Source organism: Nyctibius grandis, chromosome 6 (genome assembly GCF_013368605.1).
Source record: "Nyctibius grandis isolate bNycGra1 chromosome 6, bNycGra1.pri, whole genome shotgun sequence".
NCBI classification, from domain to species: domain Eukaryota; kingdom Metazoa; phylum Chordata; class Aves; order Nyctibiiformes; family Nyctibiidae; genus Nyctibius; species Nyctibius grandis.
Window position 1 is genome coordinate 18,969,184 of NC_090663.1, and position 20,555 is coordinate 18,989,738.

Sequence of the window (20,555 nt, forward strand, 5' to 3'; positions counted from 1 at the left end):
CAGGCCTCTTTTTTTTTTTTTTTGTTTTTATTATTATTTCTTTAAACTTGGGACACCTATGCTTATTGAGACACAAGAGGAGTAAGAAATTCTCAAGCAATACGTATGGGACTCGGGCTGGGGGGAGGTTTCATGAGCAGCCCAGATTTGGGGTGTAAACTGCAATTGTCTGTAGGAAATAGCTTGAATACTATCAAACACTTTCCCGTGAATACACAAGGACTTTTTTAAACACAAATACACCTAAAAAAGCCTGTTCTCTGAGGTACAGTGTTAGAGGCTGATCTTGGAGATGTTGGATGTTTTATACCATGTCTTATTGGAAGTAACTGCTAGTTATAAAGTGTTGTCTTGTTACATAGTATGAAAGCAGTAATTTAATTCTACTCCAATTTTTATACGATTAAAACTTTTACAAAGGCTTAGAAAAAATATGAACTGTTAGCTTGCAAAAATTAATTGGATTTGAACTTTAAAAAAAAAGATTGAATACTGTGAGGATGAGAGGATCTTGTCTGGTGAAGTTGAAGTGCAAACACCTGCTTGGTTGCAGTAGGGCATAGAAAATGAGTAATTCCCGAACCAGTTTAGCTTTTTATAATAGCTGCTTAATTTTTAGTATGTGCTTTCTTATTTTGCTGCATTTTTTCAAATGAAAATATTTTTTAAAATGCATTGTTCAACTTACAACATCTGACTGGTTAAAGGCAAGATGCTGACTGTTGGATGTAGTTTCAGTTTGGAGCTAGGAAAGTCTATGAATGCCACCATATTAATGTTTATGTTCATGTTAGTGTTCTTTGTTATCAGGCATTTCTGTTGCTGCATTTTCATTGTATCACCTTTTCTTGAAGCTTGCCTCTGAGGTCTTGTTTAGTTTTTCTTTTGCTGCTGCTTTAACTTCATAAAGGTATTTCTGCTTTACTCTATTGAAAAGCAGCATTGGCCTAAACATTCTGTTTGTCTTGTTATAGTTGTGCTCTGTATCCACAGCTGCTATGTGTTTACAACAAAAAGCCCACAAACCATTATGGGTTGGTTGGTCATATAGACAAAGCTATGCAAGAGACTTAGTAACCACCAGTGTAATTATGATATTTCTATAATAGTTGAAATATCATGTACTTAAGATAACTACCTCATTTTTTCAAATAAAACAAAGTAACTTTTTGACCTAAAAATTGAAAGTGTCATTATATAGTGCAACCTTTTTTGAATAAGTTTTAATGAGATGGATTGCTTTTAGAAATGCATAGTCAGATTTTTTTTTCGAAGTCATATCAAAACAGCCTTAATGCAGTGATTTTTTTACAATGTGTTTTAAACTGTGTACAAAGTGTAGGGGTTTAGTACAGCTTCACCTGCTGAGGGGTATATTGGAATAATATATACACATTCCTAAATTTGGTTTATAGGGTCTAGCTAAAAAATTAAACAGCAGTGTAGTTCATATTGCAAAAGTAAGCACACATACATGAAATATGAATAAACATTGAGATCCATGCTTATACTGTGAATGTGGCTTGACACTGAGATACCAAGTACTTGCTAAGTTTTAAAACAGTATATAGTCAACTTTATTTCTTGATTACCTTGAAGCAAGATCCTGCTGTGTGATTTGTTAACGTTTCAAAAATTATTTTAACTTATATCATAATTTTGAGGCATTTAATCGTAGGATTTATGAAGTACAGAATTGTGATAATAAAAGAAAATGAACTTTATTAGTTAAAGCTTGCTTGTCTATAGTGTTCACATTTTACTGTTTCATTTTTTCTCTCTTGATAAATCTAAAATCTTTGGAAAACAGATATTTTACAGATACATAAGGTACTAGTTTTGAAGAGAAATTCTGATAATTGTGGCTACTTTTGTGGGTTATTTTTGTTGCCTCTTCAGCAGGCAAACTATGATATTCGAAAGTCTAGTCATTTAGACCTACAAAGTTAGATTCTGTTTTGTCTTCAGAATTATTTTGCATCTTTTCCAGTCCTTGTCAGTGTTTCTTTAATTTGCTGGAATTCATTCAGTGTTAGGTGTATGGGTGACTTGTAATTTGAATATATATGCAGGATATCTTTAAACCGCCCCAGCTGTTGGCTAAGAGCAAATATTTCATATTTGTGAGGAAGAGCTGAGAAAATTCCTTCTTGTTTACAACTGCCAAGTCCATCTGATGAAGGCACATTGTTATCTGACAGCCAATTCATCTCCTTGGGATTCTGAAATTCAACACGATTTCTCAGGAAACTTGTGGATACTTCCTTCGTATTTTCTTTTATACATTAAATAGCAAGTACTTTAAAGCATTTTAGTTTTTTTCCATGTGTGAGTGTAGGATGTCACATTTCCACTGTAAGTGTAATGTGCCAAGCTACTGTCAAAGAATACCTGATGCAGTCCTTTTAGCATGTCAGTGGAAGGTATAAGTGAACCTTACTGCAGCTTAGGTGGTCTCAATTTGGTTTATAGGATTGTTTACATGTAATATTTCTTGTGTTGGAATATCTTGTGCTAGTGCATACAGGCTGAATTTTAAAATGTGTTTCTTGTTGTTCAGTACTCTTTAATGTGAAGAACAGACTTTCACAGTAGTTTCCCTTTGGAGAAAAAAAATAAATCCATCTCTCTAGGTTAAGTGGTGCTTTTGTTTTTTTTGTTTTTTGAACTGGAATTTCAGTTACAAAATAATTTTTCTAGACCAGTTACCCTGATTTCCAAAGAACTGTTTGGTTGATCAGTGGTTTACTCATCGTGAATATTCATTTGTAGATCTGATCATGCGAAACGCTGAATATCCTCAACTCCCTCTAAGGAAAGTGGGAATTGAAGACCTGAAGCACTCTGCAAAATTAATCTCTGAGGGAAGAAACTCTCAACCTTCTCTTCAGAAGAACACTACTTAAGATATGATTTGATTAAATCTATGTATACCTCTCTCAGGTGGATAGATATGTTTCTCCTATAGTTTAGTTAAGCAATAACAAATCTCTAGTGCACTAGACATATGTAGTAGTATGTACACAAAGCTATTTAGAGCTAGTACGCTCCATAACGGGAACATGTATCACACCAGTGTAATTGTAGAAGTGCAATGGAAACAAAAACCACAATAAATACTGCTGTAACATGCGATTGTTACTACAGCAGCCGTGCTGTAATTTTAAAGTAAAAATGTTGTGGCTGCCCCCTCTCTGGCAGTGTTTAAGGCCAGGTTGGATGAGGCTTTGAGCAACCTGGTCTAGAGGAAAAGTGTCCCTGCCCATGGCAGGGGGGTTGGAACTAGGTGATCTTTAAGGTCCCTTCCAACCCAAACCATTCTATGATTCTGTTCAGTTAGCAATAAATTATCATATAGTAGTGCCTACGATATAAGAACTGGAAGGGAAAACAAGATGGAAATTAGCAACTTAATCAGCTAGGTTTTAGGTTTGTGGAAACTTTAGTTGCTGGAGAGACCCTGGAGAAGCTGAAGGTGATTTTGCTATAAGCCTTTTAGTTGGATACTTCTCTGAGGAGTCTTTGGTCAAATAAATGGATATACAGTGCAGTGTTCACTTAGTTATAATCTCTGGCAGTCTTGTCTGAAGGCTCAGCTCTTAAGGGGGTACTAGCTCTGGTCCAAACCAATTTGGTACAACACTGCCTGAGCTAGTAAGTCTGCCATGAATATAGCTTTCTTTACAGCCTGTATCGTGAATGGCTGAATCACATAGTCTGTTCTGTTGTGCAGATGTTCTGTCTGCTGAAACAACCCTCTTTGAACTTCAATACGTACAGCCAGTTTTTCGGTCAATGGGACAGCTTGTACCTTTGTGTATGTCCTGAAGCAGTGTCCAAAACTCTTGTATTAATTATGGTCTTGGCTGTCCTGTATTTAACATCTGCAATACTTTCTATATCAACTAGTAACCTGTACACCTGTATTATGAGCCTGTGTTCCTATGAGTAGGGCCTCTAAAGTGTATATGGCTGTTCAGTACATGGCAGGTCCCATAAAGAAGGGATTGGGTTGTGACCTGTTACATTGTCTGAACCTCTCTTACATAGACCACAGTGATGCATCAATAATGGGTTTCAGTATGCTTCATGGCAGGAAGGCACAAAGAGTCGAGGTGTGGAGAATTTCCACAACATTTAAGAATTTCCAGAGACCACTGCTTATTATGGGAGGCAAAACCTTTTGAAACGATTCCTTATGAGAATGTGAAATTAAACACTTGTTTCTTCTTTCTTTATAAAGCTGTCAGCTTGGGTGTGATGTTTATAGTAGTTTGAAATAGGCTCTTAAGAAAACAAGATGAAGATAAACTGAAAATCCCCACTTTCTGAAAACTAACACTATTATTAGACACATCCTTAAAAATTACTTTTAAAAAGTGTGGTCAGTTGTTATCCCCAAGACGACCTTCTGTGGTGTTGCAGGTACTGCTCAAAGTATCCTAGTGTTTCTACAAGCTATTGGTTGAAGACAGCTGCTATAGACTGTTGAATCAGTTCTATTATAAGCTACTTAAGTCTAAAATTTCCTTACAGTTCTTTGTATTCCAGAAATACAATGTAGTCAGGTTTTGAGGGCTAAATGTACTCTTGTTTACATAACAGAGCAGTTGCCTTTTCATTTAGGAAGAAATGTTTTTTGGCTGATAGGAACATTGGTTTTAATCATAATTTTTCCTAATAATTTCTCTGTGTGTATTAGTTGAGGTGCCAGCTATGATCATTCTAAGACTATGCTAAACATCCAAAAGACGTCAGGATAGGAAGAGTTTACAGCAATTGTTTGAAAACTACCCACATTTTTCTTCCAGTATTTGTGAATAATCCATTGAGGGAGCAGTATGCCCCTAAAATGCTAATTTGGAGTCTGATTCTGCAGACATTTACCACGTGAATAACTTGGTTTGCATGAGTAGTCCCACTGATTACTCTCGTGAGAAAGGTTACTTGTGTGGCCTAGAAAGTTTTCAGGCCAAGCCCCTACACTTTTTGATACTTGAACTAATAGAATTTATTTCTAAAATGACCATTTTTATCTAAAGAGCTATCTGTGTAGACTTAAGAAAAAAAAAAACAAAAAACCAAAAACCAAAAAACCAACAAAAAAAAACACCACAAAAAAACAACAACTAACAAAAAAACCCCACAAACAAAAAAAACCCTCCAAAACTTTGAAACCTATTTCTGCTGAAAACTATTGTGGAGGTAAAATGTTACTCTCATGGGCTCTATAACAACTACAACTTTGGAGTTAGTATATGAGCTAAATATTTACCCCCCCTACCTCCCCAAAAACCAGCCCCCCTGAGCTACATGGTACGAGTAAGCTGAAATCCTGAGTTTGAGAAAAGAATGCTGTAAGTGTTGAACTTCAAGTTGGTACTTGAAATAGCTTTCACTTTAAAAGCTATCTATGTTGTATTTTCACGCTTCTTACAATGTGTTACTGCGTGATGAAGAAAGAAATATTTCAAGAATTAAATGTTTTGTTACAGTGCGTGCATTTTTCTAAGTTTTTACCACACAATTCTAAAACAACGTACTGAAGAATTGTCTGTACTTGCTATTTATTGGCACTCCATTTCCACATGTACATTACAACAAGTTATTAAAACTTAAGATGAAGAGAGCATTTACTTAGGAGTGTACTTACGAGTGTTTGAGTAGTACTGAAAATTATTAAAGTTTTGTTCATGCTGTGGATGAACAATTTGAAACTTATAAATATGTCACAGCACAGAAGGAAAATTATATTTCAACTACATAGTTTTAAGGAAAAGTTTTTTCTACTTAGTAAACAAGCTGAAGTTCTACTTGGATTTCTTTTCTGGATATAAATGTATATGTGAAACTGCTGTGTTTTCAGCTTCTGCAGCAAGGGCGTAATTATAACCTCAATACATAGGAGTCAATCATGTCAGGTATTAAATGGGATTCAGTATAATAAATGGTTTTTAGCTGTATCTCGCATATTACGTGGTTAGAGTTATCTGTTTGGGCTCTAACCTAGCTTGATAGATATGGTAAACTATTAAGCTGTATTAGCAGGTTTTGAAATTATAAAACCAAAACTCACTTATGAGTTACCATCATCTCAATGTATGGTGTTTTACAGATCATCTCATCTTACAAAGGCATGCATAGCAAGGTGGACTGAGAAATAAAATGTTCCACCTAAGATAAAAAAAAATACAGCTTGTCTTGGGCAATGCTGCCCACCAGGCGTGGGAAATTATCAGGCGAGTTAGCACCTGTTTCAAAATAGACTAGATAAACTAGTACTGTTCTTTTTGTCTAGTCTAGGAAAGGGTCACACTATATTATGTGTATGTTCTTTCTTAGGGTGCAAACTTACTGTATCACTGGTGGGATAAAACATGCTTTCCAGAGATGAAAATAAACCTATGTGCTAATTTTTTATTATGTATTGATGTGTGGCATGAGATTGCAGTTTTATTCCAATTATTTGACTAGCTCTATCCATAAAATGTAAATTCCAAGTAGGAAAATAGTAACTTTTAAAAGAAGAGTAGCAGCATTTTCTATGATTCTTTAAATGTGAGCTGCATCAATAAATTAATCCCAGTTGGTCTGAACTTTTTCTTTCTGTGTTTTGAATCTCTGATAGAATATAGCCCTTTCAGTTGCAGGGAAGAAGTTAAAAACCCCAGATGTCACTTCTACAGAGCGACACGATCAAAGTTCAGGACCAGGGACTTCTGGAAAAAATGCCAAATATTGTATGATGCAGTTTTGCAGTTTTAACTGAAGCAAAAACTGATTATTTTTTTCCCAATTTATAGAGGCTTAGATATGAAGTTTAAAGGTTAATGTGGAATTTTGGTGAAAAATGCTATATTAGCAGTGGAGTCACCTCTACTGTTCCAGGAATCATTTGTATCACTATCATAGCTAAAAGAATAGCTAATAAATGAACGATATTTCATCTTGTTGTGCTTCACTGTATGTAGTCTCAATGAAAGCAGGTTTTTTTGGTGGCAAGACCTTGTAGTATATAGTATGGAAGTTGTACTGAGCTCTTAAAATGAGTTCTTAGCTCTTTAGCTAGAAGTTTGTGTCCAATATTTTTTCTCTCTGAATCCTGGTCTTCATTTTGGTGTGCAAGTTCATTACTGAAGACTGAGAATTAATTTTTCAGTTGGGGTACATTCTGAACAGTTTCTAACTACTGCAGCCAGCAAGGTCTAGGTTGGACTGCCTACAACTGGAGGTGCTGATATATGTGCTTATTTTTTAAGGCTACTTGATGTTTTGATTTTCTCCCCCTTAAAGCTTTCATGTTTAATCACCTGTCTGGATTCAGTCTGAATATATGAGCATTTGAGCATTAATACCTACACGCCTGTGTGATAGGTAGCAGAAGAATAATGACTTTGGGTAGAGAGTACATTTTTGAACAGCCCTGAAGGGGGTGAACGGTTATTCCTTGTTAATCATGGATGTGAAAAATCCTTCTCTTAGCTAATCCTACATAGTTTAAGGGCAATGCATAACACATTCCTCATCTCAGAACAAGGAGGACACCATGAAGCCTGCGGTGCTAATCACTTACCAAAGGAATGTGAGACCATCTTATACAAGTTGTACTGGGGCATCTGTATTTATAGTTTAAAAAAACCCCACTACAATAATTATTCTGTATTAGCAGACTTTCGCAAAGCAACTTCAAATATCTCCTCTAAAAATGTCTTTTAAATCAGAAATAGACAAAGGCTGTCTTCGAAGACAGTAGTTAAAAAGATGCAGTGTTCTAATAGAATTTTAAAAATCAGATTATAGCTACATTTTTATTGCAGAATACTACAAAATGTTTGATAAAACTTTAAATCCAAGAGCAATGTTCTTTCTTTAAAAGTCTTGTAAATGTTTGCTATTATTTTTAGTATATTTTATTCATCTGAGTGTCTTTTCTCATGGGAGTCCTTTTATAGGTCTAGAAGTCAAATTGCAGTGAGAAGTCCTGTTTGCTTTTTGCAGACCTTTTTACAAATTCCAGGGCAGGAAGGCTGTTTATTTTTCCCACATCTGTTTTGTGCCCATCCTTTGTGACATTGTTTGCTGGATGCTCTTCTTCTTGCTTCCTCTGAAATGGGTAATTTGCACCGTTGCAAAATGTTGAAACCAAATCTGATTCTACAGAACTGTTTTGTCAAAGTTTTTGTTTCAAATAGTGTTTTGTGTTCGGAAGCTATTTTAAATTGATGCCATGGAGCACTGATATTAAGCTTAAAGTTATACATTTTAGTTTTACTCTATAAAAATAATATCTGTTGCACAGCCAGTTCAATATTTTTTTAGAAAAACATTTAATGTTAGATGGCCACAGGTAAAAACTGAGTTGTCATTCCTTTTTAATATAGCATATTTCAAAGAGCATCTAAGATGCTTCTTACTTTAACTGCAAAAGCCACAGCTCTATCTGGAATTTTACAGTTAAATGCCAAAATGTGTGAGGGATCTGGCTACATGGCTGCCACTTCAGTGACTCATACTGTTATATTACCTCATTTACTCTGAAGAGTCTGATTGAAGCTTCAGCAGAAGAAAAGTTTTATGTTCCTTCAAAGTACGTAGTGCATTGTGCTGATGTGCTGGCTTGTCTTTATTAATAGTCTAGACTAATAATCAAATACAAAGTGGCAAAGTCTCCCTTATTTTTTTAAGACCCACCAGCCTTTCTGACTTTAGTTTGGCAGATGCCTGTACAGGTCCTACAGAAAAATACTGGAGTGAAGACTTACTGCGGTAACTTGGTGCCAGAAAGACAGTTACAAGCCTATCTAGACTATCTGCAGGCCCCTCTTGCCTTTCTGAACAATCTGTCTGAAGTCTAGCTAAATTCCATCTGATAGATCAACTTCCCATCCTCTCTTTGCCTTTTTTTTTTTTTTTTTTTTTTGCCTTGTAAGTAACCCCCAGGTATTGTCAAAGATCATCCTTGCTTCATCTGGTATTTGATCCCATATTACTTTATGGAGGTTTTATAACTTCTGTTTCCTTCTTTGTGGTACACTTTATGGAATAAAATGCAATGAATCAGCCTCACAGGATTGTGGAGATTTGAAGGAGCCTCTGTAGACTGTCTGCTCCCACACCACTGCTTAACACAAGGTGGATCAGAGCAGGTAGCTGAGGGCTGTTTCCAGTCAGGTTTTGAATGTCTCCAATGATGGAGAATCTACAGCCTCTCTGGTCAGCCTGTTGCAGTGTTTGATCACCCTCACAATCAAAGACTTTTCTTACATTTAAATGTAATTTCCTGTATTTTGATTTCTGCCTGTTGCCTCTTGTCCTTTCACTGTGTACCCCTGAGAGGAGTCTGGCTCAGTCTTCCTTACATGGGAAGGAAGTGCATCACTTCTTTATACACATGGTATATTTCTACACATTGAGATCCCTCTGAGCCTTCTTCTCCCCAGGCTAAACAGTCCCAGTTCTCTTAGCCTCTTCTGCTGTGACAGGTGCTTCAATCTCTGCTTAATCATCTTTTCATGGCCCTTCTCTGGACTTGTTCCAGTATGTCCATGTCTCTCTGGACTTGCTCCAGTATGTCCATGTCTCTCTTGTAGTAGGGAGTCCAGGACTGGGCACAGCTCTCCAGATAACTCACCAGTGCTGAGTAGATGGGTAGGATCACCTGCCTTGATCTGCTGGCAGCACTCTTCCTAATACAACCCAGGATGCTGTTGGCCTTTGCTGCAAGGGCATGTTGCTGACTTCAGTTTAATTCTTGGTCATCAGGATGCCAGGCCTTTCTTTGTAAAGCTGATTTCCAACTGGATGTTTTCCAGTGTGTGCTGGTGCATGGGGTTGTTCCTCTCCAGGTGCAGGACTTTGCATTACCCTTTTGTTGAGCTTCATGAGGTTCCTTTTTGACCAATTCTTCAGCCTGTCCAGGTTCCTCTGACTGGCAGTGCACACACCTGGTGCATCAGTCGTTCCTTGCAGTTTTGTATCATTTGCAAACATGATGAGGGTGCACTCTGTCCCACCTTCCAGGTTGTGGATAAAGATGTTGAACAGTGCTGGCTCCAGTACTGACCCCTGGGGTATACCACTAGTGACTGTTCTCCAGCTGGACTTTGTGCCACTGATCACAGCCCTTTGAACTTGTCACTTCAGAAAATTTTCAGTCCACCTCACCATCTGCTTTCGTAGCCTGTACTTCATCAGTTTGTCTATAAGGACAACTGTTACGAGACAGTGTCAGAAGCTTTACTGAAATAAAGATAAACAACATCCACTGCCTTCCCCTCATCTGCCAAGTTCCTTATTCACTGTAGGAAGCTATCAGGCTGGTCAGGCATGATTTTCCCAGTTGTAAATCCATGCTGAGTACTCCCAGTCATCATCTTGTCCTTACTGTGTCTAGAAGTAGCTTCTTATTAGCACTATCACCTTCCCAGACATCGAGGTGAGGGTGCCAAGCCTGTAGTTTCCTGGCTTTTGCTTTTTCACACTTTTTTTAATACCATAGGCAAAATTAATAAGAGTAATGACCAGCTATTTATAGAAATATCCTTTTTGTTGAAACAGTGAGGAAAGCAGAAGCTTCCAGAAAACAATAGCTTTAGTTTCTCTATTTTCTTCTTAGCAGAAAAAAAAAAAAAAAACAACCTCCAACCAAAACTTGACTAAAGAGCTTGTCCTAGGTTTGCTTATATTGGAAAACCTCTTAAAAGAAGCAAGTTGCGTAGAGACTCCTGATTCTCTGTGCAAAATAGTGTTCTGCATAATGTATGGAGAATTGATTGGAGTAGGGGAGGAATGTGGTAAGTTTGGACTTGACATCAACCCTCTGTGAGAATAAAAAGGAGGACAGAAAATATATGAGGGTTAGGTAGTGCACACTAGTACAATGTAGTATATAGTTTGCAAAGTAACTTCTACCACTTCCTACACAAGTAAGAAACTGAGTTTGCAGTAGTGTCTATGTCCAACTTCCTTTCAGAAATTTTTTTTACTAAAACAAATATCTAATTGGTATTTGGTATTAAATTGGAGCTAACTTAGATCTTAGCTAGTCACTGTTTAGACTGGAAAATGGATTAAGTGGTTCTTGACGTGGGGAAAATTTTGACTTAGGCATCCAAATGCTGTAAGATCAGCCCTGAACTTCTCAGATTCCAGTTTTTATTCATGTGGTCAGTAAACTTGATATTGTAGGTTTAAAGAGATTATGAGTAGTTTGACTAGAGACAAGATCTTTGCAGAGAATTCTTAATGGAAAAACTGGCACAATCTTTTGCTTAGCTCCTAGTTCTTGGGCCTTCTTCTCACTTGATGATGTGTTCATGCAAGTCACATTTACAGACAACAGTTGCCAGATGTGTTGAGGTTCAGTAGATTGTGGCTTTGGACACGGATGCACAGATGTTCTCTGACTCTGGCAGATAGAGCAACACATTTTTTGTAGAAAAGTAATAAGCCTTGCCTTCCTACAGATGTAAGCCTAAGTCAAGCTCTATATAATGTTTTCTAGTGAGAAAATAGAGATCACTTATTCTGATGTCTGTTATTCTGACCCTATATATCTAGGGTCAGGTCTTTAGGACTTAATAGTTAAACCAGTCCATGGAGATGATTTGAGTGCTGTTCACGAGCTTTCTGTTTTAAGGTACTTGGATAATTTTGTAGGTTGACTCTGTATTTCCTGAGCTCATAAAGCCTGAACTGATATTAGACCTTCCCAGCAGATGCATATCCCTGTAACCTGTTGGAACTACCTGAGGAGCCTGGTGGGCTCAGTCACTGTGAGTAGAAAGTGCTGTTGCATGAACACTCATCGGTTTGTTTACTGATATGTCCTTTCATTTAAAATTGAAATTTAATGAAAAAATGCTTATATGCTTTTAAACTTTATACATCTTTTCACTGAAGCTCATTTGCAAAATATGTTACATGGTCTTTTTATATGGGTATGATAGTAACGTCTTCTGCTGACGAACAGTAGGTGTTGATGTCTCCTTGGAAGAGTACAATTTCTAAGCTGTACAGTACTGTGTGTTACTATGCGCAGATAGTGTATTTACTTCTCTCAGCGAACTTTGAAGGAGGAATGAAAAATAATGACTTCTGACTTTGTGTGAGTTGGAAGCCTTCTATCCTTCCTTAGGCAATGGTGGTAGAATAAAATGCATCCGTGCCTTGTATTTAGAGTTTCAGAAGGCTCTCAGTCTCTATGCACTCAATGGGATAGGCTGTTTCTAATTAAAGACTACAGCTGATTTATAATTTACTTGGAACAGCTCTTAACTTTGATCAGTTCTCAAGTTATCTTTGAGGGGTTATGTTATTTTAGGGGGCCTATGGCTAAAATTGCATCTACTTGAACTAAAACCCAATGGATGACAACTTGTGGGGGGCAAAATAACAGCCTTCTGGTACGTGTGAGGTGGCTATCAAAAAGCTCAAGCCAGGGTCATTGCTGTGGTGAGACAACAAGCATAAACTGAAATGAGAGATTATGACTGGGTATAAGGGCAAAACTTCTTCACCATGAGGACAGTCAAGCACTGGAGGAACTCAGTTGCCCAGAGAGGCTGTGCAGTCTCGTACAGCTTCTCTGGCTGTATGTAGTTGATTACAATGTGATCAGAAGCAAGTTACAGTGAAGGTTGTAACAAGTCTGGGAAACAAATACAGACCTGCTCATGAATTCTGGCAATTACAGATGATTACATTGCAGGCAGTGTAATTAAGATTTACTTTTTTTCTCCCTTCCTTCCCCATCTATGATTGATACTGGATCACAGTTATTGTGGCATGAAAACTTGAGAGAGGCATCAGAATGGATTGGTGGCGTGGCCAGACTTCAAAGGGTTAGGATACGGTGTCACTGGTAGCGTGATGCGCTTTCCCCACAGTTTAACTCTGTCATCCTCTACATATCCTCTGGCTGCGTACAGAAGACAAATAAAACCCAGATAAGCACCCATTTCTGCAAAGCTGGCCTGTTCTATAGAACTGGTAACTCAAATCAAGCCATTTTTTTTGCTTATTTTACTGTTGCTTTTCTGTACCAGAAGCTTCCTTTAAAGAGTATTTTCACCTGCCCATCCTTCTTTGTCTTTAAATTGATCCTTCTGCAAACTTCTTCTGTCACTTCACTTTGAAGATGCTTTTCTAGTCTTTACTGTGTTTAGAAGCCTGAGCTCTGGGAGCTTTAAGCTGAATTAAAAAGTGCTCAAGCCACACCGCCCAAGTTGCAGAAGGTAAAGGCAGGGACTGGGAGAATGAAGAAACGCCCACTGTAAGAGAAGATCAGGTTCATGACAATCTAAGGAACATGAAGATGCACAAGTCCATGGGACCTGATGAGGTGCATCGGAGGGAACTGGGGGATGAAATTGCTAAGCCACTACCCATAATTTTTGAGAAGTTGTGGCAGTCTGGTGAAGTTCCTACTGACTGGAAATGGGGAAACGTAACCCCCATTTTTAAAAAGGACTAAAAGGAATACCCGGGGAACTACAGGCCAGTCAGCCTCACCTCTGCCTGGTGAGATCATGGTGCAGATCCTCCTGGAAACTGTACTGAGGCACATGGAAAATAAGGAGATGACTGGTGACAGATAATATGGCTTCACTAAAGGCACATCATGCCTGACAAACTTGGTGGCCTTCTACGACAGGGTTACAGCATTGGTGGATAAGGGAAGAGTGACTGATGTAATCTACCTGGATTTGTGCAAAGCATTTGACACTGTCCGACGTGACATCCTTATCTCTAAATTGGAGAGATGTGGACTTGACGGATGGATCACTCAGTGGATAAGGAATTGGCTGGATGGTTGCACTCAAAGAGTTATGGTCAACAGCTCGTTGTCCAAGTGGAGACCAGTGACGAGTGCCATTCCTCAGGGGTCAGTATTGGGACTGGCGCTCTTTAACATCTTTTTTAGAGACACGGACAGTGGGATTGAGTGCGCCCTCAGGAAGTTTACCGACAAGACCAAGTGATGTGGTGCAGTTGACATGCTGGAAGGAAGGGTTGCCATCCAGAGGACCTTGACAGGCTTGAGAGCTGGGCCTGTGCGAACCACATGAAGCTCAACAAGGCCAAGTGCAAGGTCCTGCATGTGGGTTGGGGCAATCCCAAGCACAAATACAGGCTGGGTGGAGAATGGATTGAGAGCAGCCCTGAGGAGAAGGACTTGGGGATGATGGTTGATGAGAAGCTCAACATGAGCCAGCAATGTGCGCTTGCAGCCCAGAAAGCCAACCGTATCCTGGGCTGAATAAAAAGAAGCATGACCAACAGATCAAAGGGAGGTTATTCTACCGCTCTACTCCGCTATCCTGAGACCCCACCTGAAGTACTGCATCTAGCTATGGTGCCCCCAACGTAAGAAGGACATGGACCTGTTAAAGTGAGTCCAGAGGAGGGCCACAAAGATGATCAGAGGGCTGGAGCACCTCTCCTGTGAAGACAGGCTGAGAAAGTTGGGGTTGTTCAGTGGAGAAGAGAAGGCTCTGGGGAGACCTTCTATCAGCCTTCTAGTACCTGAAGAGGGCCTGCAAGAAAGCTGGAGAGAGACTTTTTACAAGGGCATGTAGTGATAGGATGAGGGATAACGGTTTTAAACTGAGAGAGGGTAGATTTAGATTAGATACTAAGAAGAAATTCTTTACTGTATGGGTGGTGAGACACTGGAACAGGTTGCCCAGAGAAGTTGTGGATGCCCCCTCCCTGGCAGTGTTTAAGGCCAGGTTGGATGGGATTTTGAGCAACCTGGTCTAGTGGAAGGTGTCCCTGCCCGTAGCAGGGGAGTTGGAATGAGATGATCTTTAAGAGATCTTTAAGATCTTTAAGGAAAGAGACCTGGGGGTGCTGGTCGACAGCCGGCTAAACATGAGCCAGCAGTGTGCCCAGGTGGCCAAGAAGGCCAATGGCATCCTGGCCTCTATTAGGACTAGTGTAGCCAGCCGGTCTAGGGATGTGATTTTCCCCATGTACTCGGCACTGGTGAGGCCGCATCTTGAATACTGTGTTCAGTTCTGGGCCCCGCACTTCAAGAAAGATGTCGAGGTGTTGGAGCGAGTCCAGAGGAGGACAACCAAGCTGGTGCAGGGTCTGGAGGGTAGGACCTGTGAGGAACAGCTAAGGGAGCTGGAGTTGTTTAGTCTGGAGAAGAGGAGGCTCTGAGGTGACCTTATTGCAGTCTACAACTACCTGAAGGGAGGTTGTAGTGAAGTGGGAGTCGGCCTCTTCTCCCAGGCAACTAGTGATAGGACAAGAGGACATAGCCTCAAGCTTTGCAAGGGGAGGCTCAGGTTAGACATTAGGAAGCATTTCTTCTCAGAGAGGGTCATTAGACATTGGAATGGGCTACCCAGGGAGGTGGTGGAGTCACCATCTCTGAATGTGTTTAAGAAAAGACTGGACATAGCACTTAGTGCCATGGTCTAGTTGACATGGTGGTGTCAGGGCAATGGTTGGACTCGATGATCCCAGAGGTCTCTTCCAACCTTATAGATTCTGTGATTTAAGGTCCCTTCCAACCCAAACCATTGTATCATTCTGTGTATTTAAAATGCTTCATACTTTAGGTAGCATGTGGACTTTTCTTGAGCTCTTCATGGTGAATTAAAGAGATTACCTGTGCCAGTCTGTCAATTTGCCTAATTTCTTCCTAAAGATGCATTCAGTAACAGAAGAAAAAGAAGTTATATATATTTTAATTGCAATTGTGCCTCAGTTTTGTTAAATTCCAGCTCGCTCCCTGAAATGCCTGTACACCAATGCGCACAGCATGGGGAATAAACAGGAGGAGTTGGAAATCCGTGTTCGGTTGGGGGGCTATGATTTAGTGGCAATCACAGAGACTTGGTGGGACGCCTCGCCTGACTGGAATGTGGTCATGGATGGCTATGTCCTCTTCAGGAAAGACAGGCCGCTAAGGAGAGGTGGTGGAGTTGCTCTTTATGTGAGTGAGCAGCTAGAATGTATTGAGTTCTGTCCAGGGGCGGATCAGGAGCGAGTTGAGAGTTTGTGGGTGTGAATTAAGGGGCAGGCTGGCAGGGGTGATACTGTTGTGGGTGTCTATTACAGGCCACCGGATCAGGATGAGGAGGGTAATGAGGCCTTCTACAGGCAGCTGAGAGCAGTCTTGCAATTACAGGGCCTGGGTGTCATGGGGGATTTCAACTACCCTGATATTTGCTGGGAGGCCTACTCAGCCAGCCATCCTCAGTCCAGGAGGTTCCTCCAGTGCGTTGATGATAACTTTCTGATGCAAATGGTGGATGAGACAACTAGGAGAGGAGCACTGCTGGATCTGATCCTCACTAACAAGGAGGGTCTGGTTGAAGAGGTGAAGGTTGAGGGCAGCCTTGGTTGTAGTGACCATGAGATGGTAGAGTTCAGGATCTCATGTGGCAGGAACAGAATAGCTAGCAGAATCACAACCCTGGACTTCAGGAGGGCCAACTTTGGCCTTTTCAAGCAATTGCTAGGGGAAATCCCATGGGACAGGGTACTAGAAGGTAAGGGGGCCCAAGATAGTTGGTTAGCATTCAAGGACTGCTTCTTCCGAGCTCAAGATCAGAGCATCCCAGCAGGTAGGAAGTCAAGGAAGGGTACCAGGAGACCTGCATGATTAAACAGGGAACTGCTGGGCAAACTCAAGTGGAAGAAGAGGGTGTACAGATCGTGGAAGGAGGGGCTGGCCACTTGGGAGGAATAGAGGTCTGTTGTCAGAGGATGTAGGGAGGCAACTAGGAAAGCTAAGGCCTCCTTGGAATTAAACCTTGCAAGAGAGGTCAAGGACAACAGAAAGGGCTTCTTCAAATACATTGCAGGTAAAGCCAACACTAGAGGCAATGTAGGCCCACTGATGAATGAGGTGGGGGTCCTGGAGACAGAGGATAAAAAGAAGGCGGAGTTACTGAATGCCTTCTTTGCCTCTGTCTATACTGCTGGAGGCTGTCGGGAGGAGCCCCGGACCCCTGAGGCCCCAGAAGAAGTCAGGATAGAGGAGGAATCTGTCTTGGTAGATGAGGGCTGGGTCAGGGACCAATTAAGCAACCTGGACGTCCATAAATCCATGGGCCCTGATGGGATGCACCCGCGGGTGCTGAGGGAGCTGGTGGAAGTCATTGCTAGGCCACTCTCCATCATCTTTGCTAAGTCGTGGGCAACGGGAGAGGTGCCTGAGGACTGGAGGAAAGCGAATGTCACTCCAGTCTTCAAAAAGGGCAAGAAGGAGGACCCGGGTAACTATAGACCCGTCAGCCTCACCTCCATCCCTGGAAAGGTGATGGAACAACTTGTCCTTGGTGCTGTCTCTAGGCACATCAAGGATAGGGGGATCATTAGGGGCAGTCAACATGGCTTCACCAAGGGGAAGTCATGCTTAACCAACTTGATAGCCTTTTATGAGGATGTAACCCGGTGGATAGATGATGGTAAAGCTGTGGATGTGGTCTATCTCGATTTCAGTAAAGCGTTTGACACGGTCTCCCACAGCATCCTCGCAGCTAAACTGAGGAAGTGTGGTCTGGATGATCGGGTAGTGAGGCGGATTGTGAACTGGCTGAAGGAAAGAAGCCAGAGAGTGGTGGTCAATGGGACTGAGTCCAGCTGGAGGCCTGTGTCTAGCGGAGTCCCTCAAGGGTCGGTACTGGGACCAGTTCTATTCAATATATTCATTAATGACTTGGATGAGGGAATAAAGTGCACTGTCAGCAAGTTTGCTGATGACACAAAACTGGGAGGAGTGGCTGACACAACGGAAGGCTGTGCTGCCATTCAGAGAGACCTGGACAGGCTGGAGAGTTGGGCGGGGAGAAATTTAATGAAATATAATAAGGGCAAGTGTAGAGTCCTGCATCTGGGCAAGAACAACCCCATGTACCAGTACAAGTTGGGGACAGAGCTGTTGGAGAGCAGCGCAGGGGAAAGGGACCTGGGGGTCCTAGTGGACAGCAGGATGACCATGAGCCAGCAGTGTGCCCTTGTGGCCAAGAAGGCCAATGGCATCCTGGGGTGTATTAGAAGGGGTGTGGTCAGCAGGTGGAGAGAGGTTCTCCTCCCCCTCTACTCTGCCCTGGTGAGGCCGCATCTGGAATATTGTGTCCAGTTCTGGGCCCCTCAGTTCATGAAGGACAGGGAACTGCTAGAGAGAGTCCAGCGCAGAGCCACGAAGATGATTAAGGGGGTGGAACATCTCCCTTATGAGGAGAGGCTGAGGGAGCTGGGTCTCTTTAGCTTGGAGAAGAGGAGACTGAGGGGTGACCTCATTAATGTTTATAAATATGTAAAGGGCAAGTGTCATGAGGATGGAGCCAGGCTCTTCTCAGTGACATCCCTTGACAGGACAAGGGGCAATGGGTGCAAACTGGAACACAGGAGGTTCCACATAAATATGAGGAAAAACTTCTTTACGGTGAGGGTGACCGAACACTGGAACAGGCTGCCCAGAGAGGTTGTGGAGTCTCCTTCTCTGGAGACATTCAAAACCCGCCTGGACGCGTTCCTGTGTGATATGGTCTAGGCAATCCTGCTCCGGCAGGGGGATTGGACTAGATGATCTTTCGAGGTCCCTTCCAATCCCTAACATTCTGTGATTCTGTGATTCTGTGATTCTGTGATTCTGTGATTCTGTGATTCTCTGAAATTGAAAGAATTATAGGATGTTGGACCCTCATGCATTTATTTCTTGCCACTACCAAGGGACCTTACAGTCCAAGGGTTTGCAGTGTTAGAAGAGATTCTCCAGTACATTTTCTGTTGCTTACACCACTAACACTTCATCTTTTTTGATTTCTCTGCCGTTGCTTGAGAAATGCAAATTTTTCTAGCTCGTTTGAGAAACTGAATGGTAGCAGTACGGAATATCTCATCATTGTATCTTCAGTGCTTCACCTTGAACTTCATGCCAGTTCTGGGAGAGCAGTTCAGGTTATGCAACTGAAATGTCTTTTCTCACATTGTCCCAAGGGAAACGGCGCCTGCTAGCTAGCAGCGGTGACATCTGTGCCAACACACATTGAAAGAAAACGTGGTGGAGTTTTTCTGGTAGTTTTCACTCTGCAGTAGCTGTAGTTCTTTGCAATCTATAGTCTTGCGTTCTGTCATCCATCTGTGCTTACATCAGGTTTCAGCTCCAGGGAGAAAGGGGATTGTGTCTGTCTCACTCTTGTTCCCTTATGTCTGTGTGGTCTGGATAGGTATTGCTATTTCAGACAAAATTAAACAAGAGGTCACCTGAAAAATTAGAAGTATTGGAGAACCATATATATTAGTGAACCATTTTAAAATAGGAATGTGTTTTCTGGACTCCTTGTGTGGCTCTGTCTCAAAGATTGAGGACTCTTCATAGTGACTGTTGAAATGGAAGCTGTTATGTACTGATACTAGTCTATGTATTCCAGATTTGCCCTGCATCCTTTTTCAAATTCATGTATGTGTGAATTCATAGCATTTTTTTAAACAGAACTATCTTTTCTAGTCTTGAAAAATTTATTTCAGTGAAGTCTAGTTCATAAAATCTCCTTGTAGGAAACTTACGAACAGCGAATTGAACCCTGTGAAAGCATCTGTTATAACTTGTTAGATGTAAAGAGTAGCTGAAGCTTCTTTCTGAAGTATGATAAAGGGCATACTTCCCATTATTGCCTTCATGAAAATTAGTAATGTTTGATATTCTTAGGCACAGGCAATAAGAAATGGTCAGATTTTTGGTAGAGAAAGCTCTGTTCTAAAAGAAACTTCAGTGGGTGGGATGAAATTATTCGAAGTAGAAGCTACAAAATACAGGACTCATTAAAGATCAGTAATTTATTTAACTTGTGTATTCCCTCAATTTACTTAGTGCTCAAAGAACAGATGTTTTAATTTTGTGAAAGGCAAAGTAAAAATGTAGGTTGAAACACTGATTCTAAGTGCCAAGCTCACATGGTAGAAACTGTTGAGTCATGAGGGTAGTGCTGTTTATTTTTAGGTTAATTCATCAACTTGATTTATTGTCTATAACTTAGATTTTAAAGTCTGTACAGCAGCACATGCATCAGTACGTTAACAGTGTACTCAGTTGTGTGGACCACGTGAACTACAGGCAATAATGGAAACTCCTGATCTAAGGTATTAACTGCTTGTATGGAAATTTATGTACTAGCACAAGTATTTCACCTGTGAATTGTCCTTCTAAAGTGATGCTAAGTGTGTCCTTGTAAGACTGTTGTTGCATTTAGTGAAAGGCAGCCTGCCTGAGGAACATTATCATCAGTTAATATTATGTCATTGTACTATAGTTCCTTTTTTGTGTTATACAGAACTTCTACAAAAATACAGATACTGAGTGATTTCATTGCCCCTGCAGTTACAGCTCACCGTTGTCTAATATGTGAACCTAATAGTCCTTAAAAAATATCAACAGAAATTTCTGTCCTGAATAGCTTCTGATTAGAGGCTAACTTCCCAAAGTCTTTACCCTGCATGTTTTCCCATGTACTTTTTGATCTGTAATCATGGACTTGGAGGTTTAAGTCTGAACTATCTCTTTAGCAAAGAGAAGGGATGAATGAATGTTA

At 40.7% G+C, this 20,555-nt stretch overlaps 1 protein-coding gene across 1 annotated transcript in view; it reads left to right on the forward strand.

Annotated features, from left to right (window-relative positions):
* SLIT2 (slit guidance ligand 2) overlaps positions 1 to 20,555 on the forward strand; it is a 285,421-nt gene that overhangs the window by 3,475 nt on the left and 261,391 nt on the right.